Here is a 15,165-nt window from a genome sequence, read left to right on the forward strand (position 1 = left end):
ATTTGTGTGAGTCTATTTCTGGCTTCTATTCTGCTCCATTATTCCATTTCTTTATTTTTTCACCAACACAACACAATATTGATTATGGTAGCTTTATGAAGTTGGTTACCTAACTTTTCTTCAAGCTTCTTTATTGGTTACTCTTTCTTTATGAAGTTGGGTAACTAACTTGGTTTTAAGAATTTATTTAAATTCTATTATTTTTCCCTCTTGCTGATCATGACATCCAGGGCACAGAATGAATGAAAATCTTCATTCATAGGGAAACAATTATACTTCATCGTCAAAATTGTGGGGACAGAAATTTTTAAGGAGAAAATGCTTTTAAAAATAAATTTATTGTATGAAGAAAACCCAGATGAATATTCTAGTGGGAAAGGTCTTAATTCTGTAGAGGTTTTGGTCATAGTTTTGAGGTAGAATGCAGATGTCCTTCTAGAAAGTATTCATTAGAATTGAGTTCCACAGTCTGGGATGATTAAGATTTTCACCAATTATCCAAGGATCTAAAAGTTCCCCCATTTCATGTCATTTCCCTCCCCAACACCAGAAAGCCAACTTTATGTGTCTAAGTGAGTTTTCTGAGAGTGATGACACAGTGTGAAGGTTTGGTCTTAGGTGTCAGACACGCCACCTGGACCTCAGCCCCATCTCCAGCATCTACAGACAATGAGTCTGGAAAGACATCCTCACCCTCATCAGCCTCATAGTCTCCATGTGATGGGTGTGCATTAAGCACCAGACTCTCCAGATGAAGAGCCCAGGCACACCCCAGCCCTGGACCAGTTTACAACCTAGCAGGGGGACGGCCAGAGCAAAGGCAGAGGCTGATACAAAGCAGGCGCCCTGGAGTAGGAAGTAGAGACTTTATGGGGACTGATCAAGAACAGTGGTTCTCAAGCTCATTAGAATCACCCGGGGAGCTTTAAAAAAAAAACCAAAAAAACATTATCCAGGCCACGATCCCAGACTAATTGCAGCAGGGTGTCCGGGTGGGGTCTGGCACTAGGAAGTGTAGACACTGAGGAGATTCCAGGGCACAGCCGAGTCCCAGGACAGTGGCACTGGGTCAGAGGTTTGTCCCCATTGATGGCAACAGCATTGAAGAAATCCAGATAAAGGATGCTTTCTGTGACACAACGGCCACACGACAGGAGAGCCATTCTGCTGTCACCTAAACGTGGGATGCTATGGCCATTGAGCTCGCCTCACCAGGCATGGTCTCACTTACCGGGAGGGGTGGCAGTCAGGGTTTCATGGTGCCTGTGGCCTCGTGGACCCTCCACACACAGACACGGGAGGGCTGAGGAGCGTCACAGAGACCCCTGCCCAGCCTTGTGTCAGGAAGGCCCAGGCGAGCCCAGTCTGCACCCCCGAGCGGGTTGGCCCTATTCCCATCAAACCATGGGCTCCAAAACCACTTTTACAGGGAAGGCCAGGTTTCTCAGCACCTTCCTAGGGGATCCCTTCTTCCCCTCTTTTCCTGTGGTTTGATATGTTATTTGCTCTGCTCTGCTCTGAGTTGAACTGTGCCCCCATTCATATGTTGGAAGCACCATCCCAGGATCTCAGAGGGTGGCCATAACTTGGATATGAGGTCGTTAAGGAGGAAACGGAGTTAAAATGAGGCCACAGGAGTGGACCCTAACGCAGATGACTGGCCTCCTTATTAGAAGTGGACATTTGGACGGTGACACGCACAGAAGGAAAGTCCATGTGAAAACAGAGGAAGAAGAGGCCTTGGGGGAAGCAAAGCTGATCTCAGACGTGCGGCCCCCAGAACCGCGGGAACACACACTTCTGTCGTTTATCCCCCCCAGCCCGCATCAGTGGTACTTGTCCCAGCAGCCCTAGCAAACCCATACGCATTCCTTTAAAACTTTTCTCCTGTAAACAAACATTTCCCCAACACCTACTGAAATAGCAGTTTGTTCTCGCGAGCACACAATTTCTTACTTCTCTGGAGGACATGATTTCTGGAACATGATTTCCTAAACAGAAAGGAGATATTTCATTTTGCTTTTTCTTTTCCAGAACCTGTACCATATGTACTATTGCATTTTCAAATTCTTCACTTCCATCTGTGTCACTTAGAAACGAGAAAACAAGCTCTCTGTAAAATTTACTGTCCCCGTGTCAAACTGTTCGGACTTAGCTGCTGCCACGTTTACCTCTTGGACACTGCGTGATTACTTGCAAGCTATTTTATACGTGTCACACAATTTACCTGGCTATTTTGTCCACGTGGCTTCTAACTGGAAAGAAAGTATTCGGTCACCTTTAGAAGTTTTCACTGTATGACATTATCATGGAATGTAATACAAATTTCCTAATGAAAATCACATCTTATTATTAAAAGGTTGAAAATATTTTCCAGTAAGTTTGTCATATAATCTTGAACTAGGAAAGAAGATCACAAAAGAAATAATATTTATAGTAAACCATTTTGAAAAAAAAATATTCTGTATGTAGAAAAAGGCTAAAAGGCTAAACACCTGTGGAATAATCGGGTCCTCTTTGCCCACACCCACTCCCTCTTCAGATTCTTGGCCACTGCCCTGCTTTCCCAGGTCACATGGGACCGGAAACTCCCCCTCCCCTCCTCCCAGCTCAGAGGCGGGTCCTTCATTGATTTTAACCAATCAGTGTCCCGACCACAGACCTTGGTTGAGGGGTGGACACATGACCCAGGGCCTGTCTCCTGCCATTTCAGTGAACAACGGATGTTGTCCACCCTCAAGCCGTCAGCCACCGCAGCCCCTGACGGCGCACCATAGAGGATTCAGGATGGAGAAAAACAGGACGCTGGCCCTACATAGTTAAGGACACTAACTTGAGATGTCTGTTTTTGTGATTAGCAGTCATCTTTCGGTGTCCTATTACTTTTTTTTTTTTTTTTGAGGTACGCGTACCTCTCACTGTTGTGGCCCCTTCCGTTGCGGAGCACAGGCTCTGGACGCGCAGGCTCAGCGGCCATGGCACACGGGCCCAGCCGCTCTGCAGCATGTGGGATCCTCCCGGACCGGGGCACGAACCCATGTTCCCTGCATCGGCAGGAGGACTCTCAACCACTGCGCCACCAGGGAAGCCCAATGTCCTACTACATTTTTTTCAGCAAAATCTCCTGTATCCTGGCTCCTCCCTTGCCTCTTTAGGACAGTCCCTCAGGGTGATCGGAGAGGCTGTTTGCCAGGGTATAGTCCTCAGTAAGGGCAGTGAACAAAACGTAATTCTCAACTTTCAGGCTGTGCATTTTTTTTCGGTTGATAAGAGTTTGGATGTTCTGCTAGATTTGAGCCTAGATGCCTGGAGCCCAGGAAGCATCTGCAGCCATCCTGTGACCATGAGGCCCAACATGCCTGCTTGGACAGAGCTGACTGGCGGAACAGAGAGAAACTGCGTCCCGAGTCCTGATCCTGTCAGTTGAGCTGCTAGATGAAACCTCACCTGAGGAACTATCTCTAGATTTTTAAAAATACTTTTTTATCTATTGCGTAAGGCACTCAAGTTGCGTTTTTGTTATTATAACAGAAATAGATCAGTTATTCAGCAAAGCCCCCAAACTGATAAAACCCTAATATGCTAAGATGAGCGTCTGCAGAAACTTGTCGCGTGTCGTGCTTTCATTTTCCTTCATCTCTAAGCGTTTTCTGACCCCCGTGATGCTTCCCTTTGATCCTTTGACTAAGAGTGCATATTGCTTAACTTGCACTCGTCTGTGATTTCACCAGTTTTCCTTCTATTACCAATTGCTAACTTCACCCCTTCATGACTGTAGAAGTTACTTTGTATGATGTCTGCCTTTTAAAATCTATGGAGACTTAAGGTCTGCTCTGGACACCATCGTGCGCACTTGGGGGCACGTGTGTCTGTTGCTGGCTGGGGGGTCCTGCGTGTCTCTCTGGGTTTATCGTGGTGTCGAGGGCTCTACTTCCTCACTCGTCTTCTGTCTGGTTCTGCTCACTGTGGAGAGTAGGGCTGAAGAATTGTTTTGTTCCTCGCTTTCTACAAAAGGCAACTTAAACATGTCCCAGTCACAGAGAGAGGGTCAGAGTGCGGGGTGGGGAATCTGGGCCCTTGAAGACGAGACCCTCTCCTCCTCACGGCTTCCAGCATGGAGAGGACGAGGTCACACAGGTCCCTTCGCTTTCGGGGGTGACTTCCGTGTCCGTCTGTCCAGGATGGGAACCGCGGCCTTTCCCAGCTCCCCGTCCTCTCGGGTCCCCATCACATCACACTCGGTGGGAGTGTTCGGGCACTTTCATGTTCCTCCAGTGTTTCATACCATCTCTCAAATGTTTTCAGTTTGGCTAAAGCCCCCGTGTATTTGTGCCAAACTTCTTCCTCCTCAATCTGTCTACATTTCAAAGAAAATCAGAGCCATCTGTTTCTGCTCCACTGGCTTCACTGTTCACAGCTCTCTCTGCTGGTGACTAAACGCAGAAGGCTTTCGAGTCTCGGCCCGGTGTCCACACTCTCCTCCCTGGTGCTTCAGAGTAAAAGGGGCTGCAGAATCCAGATCGTTCTTGATGAAAGCTTCCTCATTTCTTCACACCCCACGCACCAGCTCACACAGTGCAATGTTAATTGGCGAGGAGTCCAGAGGGCCCGGCCCTCAGACGGGCATCACTGACTCCAATCCCCACGGCCTTCCCCGAGCTCGACCTGCTGTGTGCTCAGGGGTTATTTCGGGCAGTTCTTCTTTTCTATATACCTTCTGTGTTTGAATAAATGCTAGAAAAATACATGCCATTTATATTATTATATTAAAAACGAGAACCAGAAGAATATAACAGTAATGCAATTCTCATTTTAAGCAAAATAAGCCCACGTATATGAAAAGTAGTTTGCTCCCTTTAGTGAGTATTCAAGGAGCTTGGGACCAGACTGTCTGTGTGTGTGTGTGTGTGTGTGTGTGTGTGTGTGTGTGTGTATATATATATATATATATATATATATATATATTATTTATTTATTTATTTTTGGCTGTGTTGGGTCTTCGTTTCTGTGCGAGGGCTTTTTTCTAGTTGCGACGAGCGGGGGCCACTCTTCATCGCGGTGCGTGGGCTTCTCACTATCGCGGCCTCTCTTGTTGCGGAGCACAGGCTCCAGACGCACAGGCTCAGTAGTTGTGGCTCACGGGCCTAGTTGCTCCGCGGCATGTGGGATCTTCCCGGAACAGGGCTCGAACCCGTGTCCCCTGCATTGGTAGACAGATTCTCAACCACTGTGCCACCAGGGAAGCTCTGTCTGTATATTTTTATATTGTGAATTTTTTTCATTCAACATTGTATAATGAGCACTTTTATTATACCTAATCTGCAAAAACATGATTTTATGGCTTGATAGTATTTAATTACACAATTATTCTTTGAACTGTTTCCAATGTTTTATCTTTATATAAATCACGCTCAGGAGGCGTCCTTGTATGTAAGTCCTTCACCATATTTCTGAGAATTTCCATAGAATAGATTCCTAGAACTGGATTTCTGTGATAGAGAGCGTAAATGTTGCCAAATTGCTCTTCATAAAGCTCATTATGTGTTTGAAAACTTTATATATGAACGTTAATAATTTATTTAACAATTTCTCTAGAAGTTGGACATATTGGCTCTTGCAAATTTTTCCTACTGCAAATAACAAGTATTAATTTTAAAGCAAGTTTATGTTAATCAGAGATAGAGCATAAAATGTTGCCTATTTTCTGATTCTCTCTAGTATATTTAAGGAAAAATAAAAGAGGAATAATAATTTGCATTTTTAAGGATAAATGATGTTCTCCAATAGGAAATTAACCACGAGGATTAGGCCAAAATTAAATCATCTGAAGAAAACAATTTTAAATGCCTTCCTCTGAGTATTATCTCAAGATGGAACTGGAAACAGGGGTCTGGGGACCACCAGCGTGTGAATTAGAAGAGCTGGTGAGAGTGAGGAAATTTACAGGTATATGGAGGCAACTGACATAGAAAAAAGAAACAGTCTATAAGGCAATTCAGTGGAATAGAATTTTTAAAATAGTGATTTTTAAAATGATGATGTCATAATTGCTTATAAATTGTATATTTGACCCAAAATATTTTAAAAAATAATGATGGAAAATGACGGAGTAATAAGGGACCCCAGAGCAGCCTTAACAAAGGCAGAATGTGAACTATCCCATGTGGATAATTTTGGACGCACAGTTGATGACGTACATCCTGAAACCTAGAGGTGACCAGACAGCCAAGCATTTTAGTGGCTGAAGAATCAGACTGGCCAACGCCCCCAGGCAATGCTGTGAGGACAGGAGAGTCTGCTGCCCCCCAGCTCAGTGACAGCAGAGAGAAACAGGAGAGAGAGAATGTCATTGATAAAACACAGGATTTTAAATAAAAGGAGTAAGACCACGCCTTGGACACTTTGCTCTTTAACATAGGACTTACCTTTTCTGAATCTCCATTTTTAAGGTTGAACGTGGAGTTGATACAATTCCCTCACCACGTGGGGTTTTGACCATGATGAGAGGATTTTGTGGGTTGTGAGATGGCCTGTCCCGGTTAACTGTTCTCGTGTCTCTCCTCCAAAGACCAGGGAGATCTCGGGAGACGTCAACCCTGAAAGACCATCCACGTGACCCAGAGACAGGATCAGCCTTCCCATCTCCACATCCGTGGATCCACGTGTCAAACTCTACATCCCCGGGATAACCCACCCTTGGCTCTATTGAAGATCCTCGCCGTGCAGGGGGAGCTGCCTGCCCCCATGACAAACAGTCTCAAAGTTCGTCTTTCTGAAAGTTTTTCTGTCCCAAGTCCTGTCTCGCTGCCCATCCTCACCGGGCTCTCCCCACCCTCCCCTCCTCCAGCCCCCGAGTCCCCAGGAACAACCTCATTCCCTCAGCTCCTGCCCCAGGGCAACCAAGGGGGTCCCTCCCAGACCCTTTCTGCTATTGGAAAGTAGTCTCTTCAGGTAACAGTTGGGATCATGGAGCAAAAATGAATAGTTAATAAAAAATAACATTTAAAGAAAATTTTACATAGAAAACAAAAAACTAGAAGAAATTTTACTGCCTTACTGGAACACGATGCATATAATCTGTTTAATAAGCCAACTCTGACGGATGTCCACAGGGAAAGAAATGAATCGAGGGACACAGACCGGGGCCTTGGATGGTGAGCCTGGACTGAAACAAAGATCCCTGAATCTGAGAGCCTCAAGGAGTTCCTTCCATGAGTATATTCTTGCGGGGAGAGAGATGTACACGGGTGAAAAGTAAGCAGTAGGAGACTGATTTCTCAAGGCGGAAATTGAAGCAGTGTCAAAACGCAGGACCCAGCTATTTGCCAAAGAAGTCCGATCACTCACAGCCCTGAGTTAGGAGTGACAGGTGGCCTGGGGGCTGGGGTCGCCCACCCGGGGGGCTTCATGGAGGAGGTGGGCCCCACAGCCTGGGAGTGGGCGGTGCTGACCATCAGGGGAGACGGTTCTGTAGGAAATGTGAGGCGAGGGGCTCACAGAGCCCGGGAAGCCTGGGAGAAGTTAACGTCCTGCGCGGAGAAGTTGACGTCAGGCCGGGGCTCATCCCGCAGGATGGGGGGTCAGGATGACCTCGGGTCCTCGGAAGGTCAGGTGACCAGGAGGCCCCGCGGAAGGCAGGGCCCGGATCCAAGGGAGTGACGGTCGAGGAAACAGGAGAAGTGGAAGGAAAACCTGAGTGATTGGGAAAAGGTCCCCTTGGACGTGAAGCTGGGGCTGCAGACAGTCAGGAAGGGGCAGAGGTCCTCCTGGAGAAAAGCAGTAAGAACAGAGACCGTGTCCCTGGTCAGAGCGAGAGTGCAGGCGGGACAGAAAGCTGGGGCAGGAAGCTGGTGACCAAGGTGCTGGCTTGCTCAGCAAATACGTGTGTGCAGCCACGGAGTCTGAAAACTGAGAAAGGGAAACACCAGCAATGATGTCAGGGCCCAAGATGGCAGTGCCTTCCCAGCCTGTCCCTCCCAAAGGAACCATCAGGGATATCCTGCTAGAAGGACCCAGCAGAGCCCGACAAAGAGGCCCCTGAGCCACCGCTGTCGGTGCAGGCAGAGCCGGGGGCGGGGTGTGCGGGACGCGCAGGGGCGGCCTTAGCCCCTCGGGGTCCGCGTTCTGCACCGCCCGGCCCAGCCTCGGGGGGCTTCTCTGTGAACATGCACTACAGGCAGAGTAGCCAGAAGGGCAGGAGGAGAAAGGGGAGGTCGCCTGGCAGATGAAGGGCCCCTGAATCGCCCAGCCTCCCGCCCTGAACCCGGGGGACCAGAGGGACACCCCTGCCCAGATACCTGCTCAGCTCTGGCCCGTCCTCACTGGCACGGGTCCACGTGCTCTTCTCAGGCTGGAGTTTCTCAGTGAAGCTAGTGGGGCTGCTGTCCAGAGAGATACTTCAGAGGGGCCTGAGCCCGGGCCAGGAGCCTGCTGCATGCTGTCACTTTGGTTCCATCTGGAAAAGCTGCGTGACCATGGCTGTCTCTTCCCAGTGGAAACACAAAATGCCATGGGGCCCCGAAATCTCACTGCCTTAAACCACAGCATCCTCTCCTGCAAACAGTCTGGCATGTAAACCACAGACAGTGGTCCAGCGACTTCAGACATTAATTTTTCTCTTTTGAATTTTAGTTTATTTATTTTTGTATACAGCAGGTTCTTATTAGCTATCCGTTTTATACATATTAGTGTATATATGTCAATCTCCCAGTTCATCACACCACCACGCCACACCCCCACCGCTTTCCCCCCTTGGTGTCCATACGTTTGTTCCCTTCATCTGTGTCTCTATTTCTGCCCTGCAAACCAGTTCATCTGTACCATGTTTTTAGGTTCCACATATATGCATTAATATACAATATTTGTTTTTCTCTTTCTGATTTACTTCACTCTGTATGACAGTCTCTAGATCCATCCATGTCCCTACAAATGACTCAGTTTCGTTCCTTTTTATGGCTAATATTCCATTGTATATATGTGCCACATCTTCTTTATCCATTCATCCGATGACGGACACTTAGGTTGCTTCCACATCCTGGCTATTGTAAACAGTGCTGCAATGAATATTGTGGTACATGACTCTTTTTGAATTATGGTTTTCTCAGGGTATATGCCCAGTAGTGGGATTGCTGAGTCATACGGTAGTTCTATTTTTGGTTTTTTAAAGAACCTCCATACTGTTCTCCATAGTGGCTGTACCAATTTACATTCCCACCAACAGTGCGAGAGGGTTCCCTTTTCTCCACACGCTCTCCAGCATTTATTGTTTGTAGAGTTTTTGATGATGGCCATTCTGACCGGTGTGAGGTGATACCTCATTGTAATTTTGATTTGCATTTCTCTAATGATTAGTGATGTTGAGCATCCTTTCATGTGTTTGCTGGCAATCTGTATATCTTCTTTGGAGAAATATCTATTTAGGTCTTCTGCCCATTATTGGATTAGGTTGTTTGTTTTTTTGATATTGAGCTGTATGAGCTGCTTGTATATTTTGCAGATTAATCCTTTGTCTGTTGATTTGTTTGCAAATATTTTCTCCCATTCTAAGGATTGTCTTTTCGTCTTGTTTATGGTTTGCTTTGCTGTGCAAAAGCTTTGAAGTTTCATTAGGTTCCATTTGTTTATTTTTGTTTTTATTTTCATTACTCTAGGAGGTGGATCAAAAAGGATCTTGCTGTGATTTATGTCAAAGAGTGTTCTTCCTACATTTTCCTGTAAGAGTTTTATAGCGTCTGGTCTTACATTTAGGTCTCTAATCCATTTTGAGTCTATTTGTGTGTATAGTGTTAGGGAGCGTTCTAATTTCAGTCTTTTGTATGTAGCTGTCCCGTTTCCCCAGCACCACTTATTGAAGAGACTGTCTTTTCTCCATTGTATATCCTTGCCTCCTTTGTCATAGATTAGTTGACCATAAGTGTGTGGGTTTATCTCTGGGCTTTCTATCCTGTACCATTGATCTATATTTCTGTTTTTGTGCCAGTACCATACTGTTTTGATTACTGTAGCTTTGTAGTATAGTCTGAAGTCAGGGAGCCTGATTCCTCCAGTTCCATTTTTTTCCCCTCAAGACTGCTTTGACTATTCGGGGTCTTTTGTGTCTCCATATACATTTTAAGATTTTTTGTTCTAGTTCTGTAAAATTGCCATTGTTAATTTATAGGGATGGCATTGGATCTGTAGATTGCTTTGGGTAGTACAGTCATTTTCATAATATTGATTTTTCCAATCCAAGAACATGGTATATCTCTCCATCTGTTTGTATCATCTTTAATTTCTTTCATCAGTGTCATAGCTTTCTGCATACAGGTCTTTTGTCTCCCTAGGTAGGTTTATTCCTAGGTATTTTATTCTTTTTGTTGCAATGGTAAATGGGAGTGTTTCCTTAATTTCTCTTTCAGATTTTTCATCATTAGTGTATAGGAATGCAAGAGATTTCTGTGCATTAATTTTGTATCCTGCAACTTTACCAAATCCATTGATTAGTTCTAGTAGTTTTCTGGTGGCATCTTTAGGATTCTCTATGTATAGTATCATGTCATCTGCAAACAGTGACAGTTTTACTTCTTCTTTTCCAATTTGTATTCCTTTTATTTCTTTTTCTTCTCTGATTGCCGTGGCTAGGACTTCCAAAACTGTTGAATAATAGTGGTGAGAGTGGACATCCTTGTCTTATTCCTGATCTTAGAGGAAATGCTTTCAGTTGTTCACCATTGAGAATGATGTTGGCTGTGAGTTTGTCGTATATGGCCTTTATTATGTTGAGGTAGGTTCCATCTATGCCCACTTTCTGGAGAGTTTTTGTCATAAATGGGTGTTGAATTTTGTCAAAAGCCTTTTCTGCATCTATTGAGATGATCATATGGTTTTTATTCTTCAATTTGTTAATATGGTGTATCACATTGATTGATTTGCATATATTGAAGAATCCTTGCATCCCTGGGATAAATCTCACTTGATCATGGTGTATGATCCTTTTAATGTGTTGTTGGATTATGTTTGCTCGTCTTTTGTTGAGGATTTTTGCATCTATATTCATCAGTACTATTGGTCTGTAATTTTCTTTTTTTGTAGTACTTTTGTCTGGTTTTGGTATCAGGGTGATGTGGCCTCATAGAATGAGTTTGGCAGTGTTCTTTCCTCTGAAATTTTTTGGAATAGTTTGAGAAGGATGGGTGTTAGCTCTTCTCTAAATGTTTGATAGAATTCACCTGTGAAGCCATCTGGTCCTGGACTTTTGTTTGTTGGAAGATTTTTAATCACTGTTTCAATTTCATTACTGGTGATTTGTCTGTTCATATATTCTATTTCTTCCTGGTTCAGTTTTGGAAGGTTATACCTTTCTAAGAATTTGTCCATTTCTTCCAGGTTGTCCATTTTATTGGCATAGATTGCTTGTAGCAGTCTCTTAGGATGCTTTGTATTTCTGCGGTGTCTGTTGTAACTTCTCCTTTTTCATTTCTAATTTTATTGACTTGAGTCTTCTCCCTCTTTTTCTTGATGTGTCTGGCTAATGGTTTATCAATTTTGTTTATCTTCTCAAAGAACCAGCTTTTAGTTTTATTGATCTTTGCTATTGTTTTCTTTGTTTCTATTTCATTTATTTCTACTCTGATCTTTATGATTTCTTTCCTTCTACTAACTTTGGGTTTTGTTTGTTCTTTCTCTAGTTCCTTTAGGTGTAAGGTTAGATTGTTTACTTGAGATGTTTCTTGTTTCTTGAGGTAGCCTTGTATCGCTATAAACTTCTCTTTTAGAACTGCTTTTGTTGCATCCCATAGATTTTTGATGGTCATGTGTTCATCGTGATTTGCCTCTAGGTATTTTTAAATTTCCTCTTTGATTTCTTCAGTGATCTCTTGGTTACTTAGTAACGTATTGTTTAGCCTCCATGTGTGTGTATTTTACGTTTTTTTCCCTGTAATTGATTTCTAATCTCATAGTGTTGGGGTCAGAAAAGATGCTTGATATGATTTCAATTTTCTTAAACTTACTGAGGCTTGGTTTGTGACCCAAGATGTGATCTATCCTGGAGAATGTTCCATGTGCACTTGAGAAGAAAGTGTAATCTGTTTCTGGATAGACTGTCCTATAAATATCGATTAAATCTATCTGGTCTATTGTATCATTTAGAGCTTGTGTTTCCTTATTAATTTTCTGTTTGGATGATCTGTCCATTGGTGTAAGTGAGGTGTTAAAGTCCCCCACTCTTATTGTGTTACTGTCAATTTCTTCTTTTATAGCTGTTAGCAGTTGCCTTATGTATTGAGGTGCTTCTATGTTGGGTGCATACATATTTATAATTGTTATATCTTCTTCTTGAATCGATCCCTTGATCATTATGTAGTGTCCTTCCTTGTCTCTTGTAATATTCTTTATTTTAAAGTCTAGCTTATCTGATATGAGTATTGCTACTCCAGCTTTCTTTTGATTTCATTTGCATGGAATATCTTTTTCCATCCATTCACTTTCAGTCTGTATGTATCCCTAGGTCTGAAGTGGGTCTCTTGTAGACAGCATATATATGGGTCTTGTTTTTGTATCCATTCAGTGAGCCTGTGTCTTTTGGTTGGAGCATTTAATCCATTCATGGTTAAGGTAATTATCGATATGTATGTTCCTATGACCATTTTCTTAATTGTTATGGGTGTGTTTTTGTAGATCCTTTTCACCTCTTGTGTTTCCCACTTGGAGAAGTTCCTTTAGCATTTGTTGTAGACCTGGTTTGGTGGTGCTGAATTCTCTTACCTTTTGCTTGTCTGTAAAGCTTTGATTTCTCCATTGAATCTGAATGAGATCCTTGCCAGGTAGAGTAATCTTAGTTGTAGGTTAATCTCTTTCATCACTTTAAATATACCATGCCACTCCCTTCTGGCTTGTAGAGTTTCTGCTGAGAAATCAGCTGTTAACCTTATGGGAGTTCCCTTGTATGTTATTTGTCATTTTTCTCTTGTTGCTTTCAGTAATTTTTCTTTGCCTTTAATTTTTGTCAGTTTGATTACTATGTGTCTCAGTGTGTTTCTCCTTGAGTTTATCCTGCCTGGGACTCTGCACTTCCTGAACTGAGGTGGCTATTTCCTTTCCCATGTTAGGGAAGTTTTCGACTATAATCCCTTCAAATATTTTCTTGGGTCCTTTCTCTCTCTCTTCTCCTTCTGGGACCCCTATAATGTGAATGTTGTTGCGTTTAATGTTGTCCCAGAGGTCTCTTAGGCTGTCTTCATTTCTTTTCATTCTTTTTCTTTATTCTGTTCTGCGGCAGTGAATTCCACCATTCTGTCTTGCAGGTCACTTATCTGTTCTTCTGCCTCAGTTATTCTGCTGTTGATTCCTTCGAGTATATTTTTCATTTCAGTTATTGTATTGTTCATCTCTGTTTGTTTGTTCTTTAATTCTTCTAAGTGTTTGTTCTTTAATTCTTCTAGGTCTTTGTTAAACATTTCTTGCATCTTCTCTATCTTTGCCTCCATTCTTTTTCTGAGGTCCTGGATCATCTTCACTACTATTATTCTGAATTCTTTTTCTGGAAGGTTGCCTATCTCCATTTCATTTAATTGTTTTTCTGGGGTTTTATCTTGTTCCTTCATCTGGTACATAGCCCTCTGCCTTTTCATCTTGTCTATCTTTCTGTGAATGTGGTTTTTGTTCCACAGGCTGCAGGATTATAGTTCTTCTTGCTTCTGCTGTCTGCCCTCTGGTGGATGAGGCTATCTAAGAGGCTTGTGCAAGTTTTCTGATGGGAGGGACTGATGGTGGTTAGAGCTGGGTGTTGCTCTGGTGGGCAGAGCTCAGTAAAACATTAATCCACTTGTCTCCTGATGGGTGGAGCTGGGTTCCCTCCCTGTTGTTTGTTTGGTCTGAGGCCAAACACTGGACCCAACACTGGAGCCTACCCAGCTCTTTGGTGGAGCTAATGGCAGACTCTGGGAGGGCTCAAGCCAAGGAGTACTTCCCAGAACTTCTGCTGCCAGTGTCCTTGTCCCCACAGTGAACCACAGCAACCCCCCCCCCCACCTCTGCAGGACACCCTCCAACACTAGCAGGTAGGTCTGGTTCAGTCTCCCCTGGGATCACTGCTCCTTCCCCTGGGCTGTGGTGTACACACTACTTTGTGTGTGCCCTCCACGAGTGGGGTCTCTGTTTCCCCCAGTCCTGTCAAAGTCCTGACATCAAATCCACTAAGCTTCAAAGTCTGATTCTCTAGGAATTCCTCCTCCCATTGCCAGACCCCCAGGTCAGGAAGCCTGATGTGGGGCTCAGAACCTTCACTCCAGAGGATGGACTTCTGTGGTGTAAGTGTTCTCCAGTTTGTGAGTCACCCACCCAGCAGTTATGGGATTTGATTTTATTGTGATTGCGCCCCTCCTCCCGTCTCATTGCGGCTCCTCCTTTGTCTTTGGATGTGGGGTATCTTTTGTGGTGAGTTCCAGCGTCTTCCTGCCGATGATTGTTCAGCAGTTAGTTGTGATTCCGGTGCTCTCACAAGAGGGAGTGAGCGCACGTCCTTCTACTCCGCCATCTTGAACCAATCTCTTCGGACATTAATTTTTTAATGAACCAAAAAAAGAAAAAAAAACTAAGCTTGTAAATAAACCTCATCTGTTGCCATAATGTTTGAGTCTATAATGAGACAGCTACCATTTAATGGAGCATTTATGGTTTTTCTAAACATTAAAGCATGTCATTTCATGAAGCTGCTTTTTAACAAAACACCCCTGGGTATTTTACACTTGATGCTCATTTTCTTAACTGATCATGCTTACTAAACTGACCTAACTTTCCCCTCCTTTTCTTTCTCAACATACTGGTGTCAAGGAAGATGGAGAACTTGGACGTTTGTCTTTAAAGGAGGAAAAGAAGGAGGAGCCTTGTGCAGATAGCAGGGTGAATGACAGTGAAACTCACGAAGGGATGACCTGTGTGTGTGTACAAGTGTGGAAAGGAACCAGCAGTGTTACAACAAAAAGAGCATCACACATAAATGACAGGCTCACAGGTGACACATGCTTGCATCCCGCTGGTCTTCAAGCTCCTCCATGGCTGCCAGAGAGGCTGCGGGAACCTCACTCCATCTCAAAGGGCACCTGCTCATCTGGGCTAAACTGGAAACTGTGAGACAAGGAGATCCAACCCGCAACGAAACCAGAGTGAATTATTCTTACAAGTCAT

Source organism: Phocoena phocoena, chromosome 10 (genome assembly GCF_963924675.1).
Source record: "Phocoena phocoena chromosome 10, mPhoPho1.1, whole genome shotgun sequence".
Taxonomy (NCBI): Eukaryota; Metazoa; Chordata; class Mammalia; order Artiodactyla; family Phocoenidae; genus Phocoena; species Phocoena phocoena.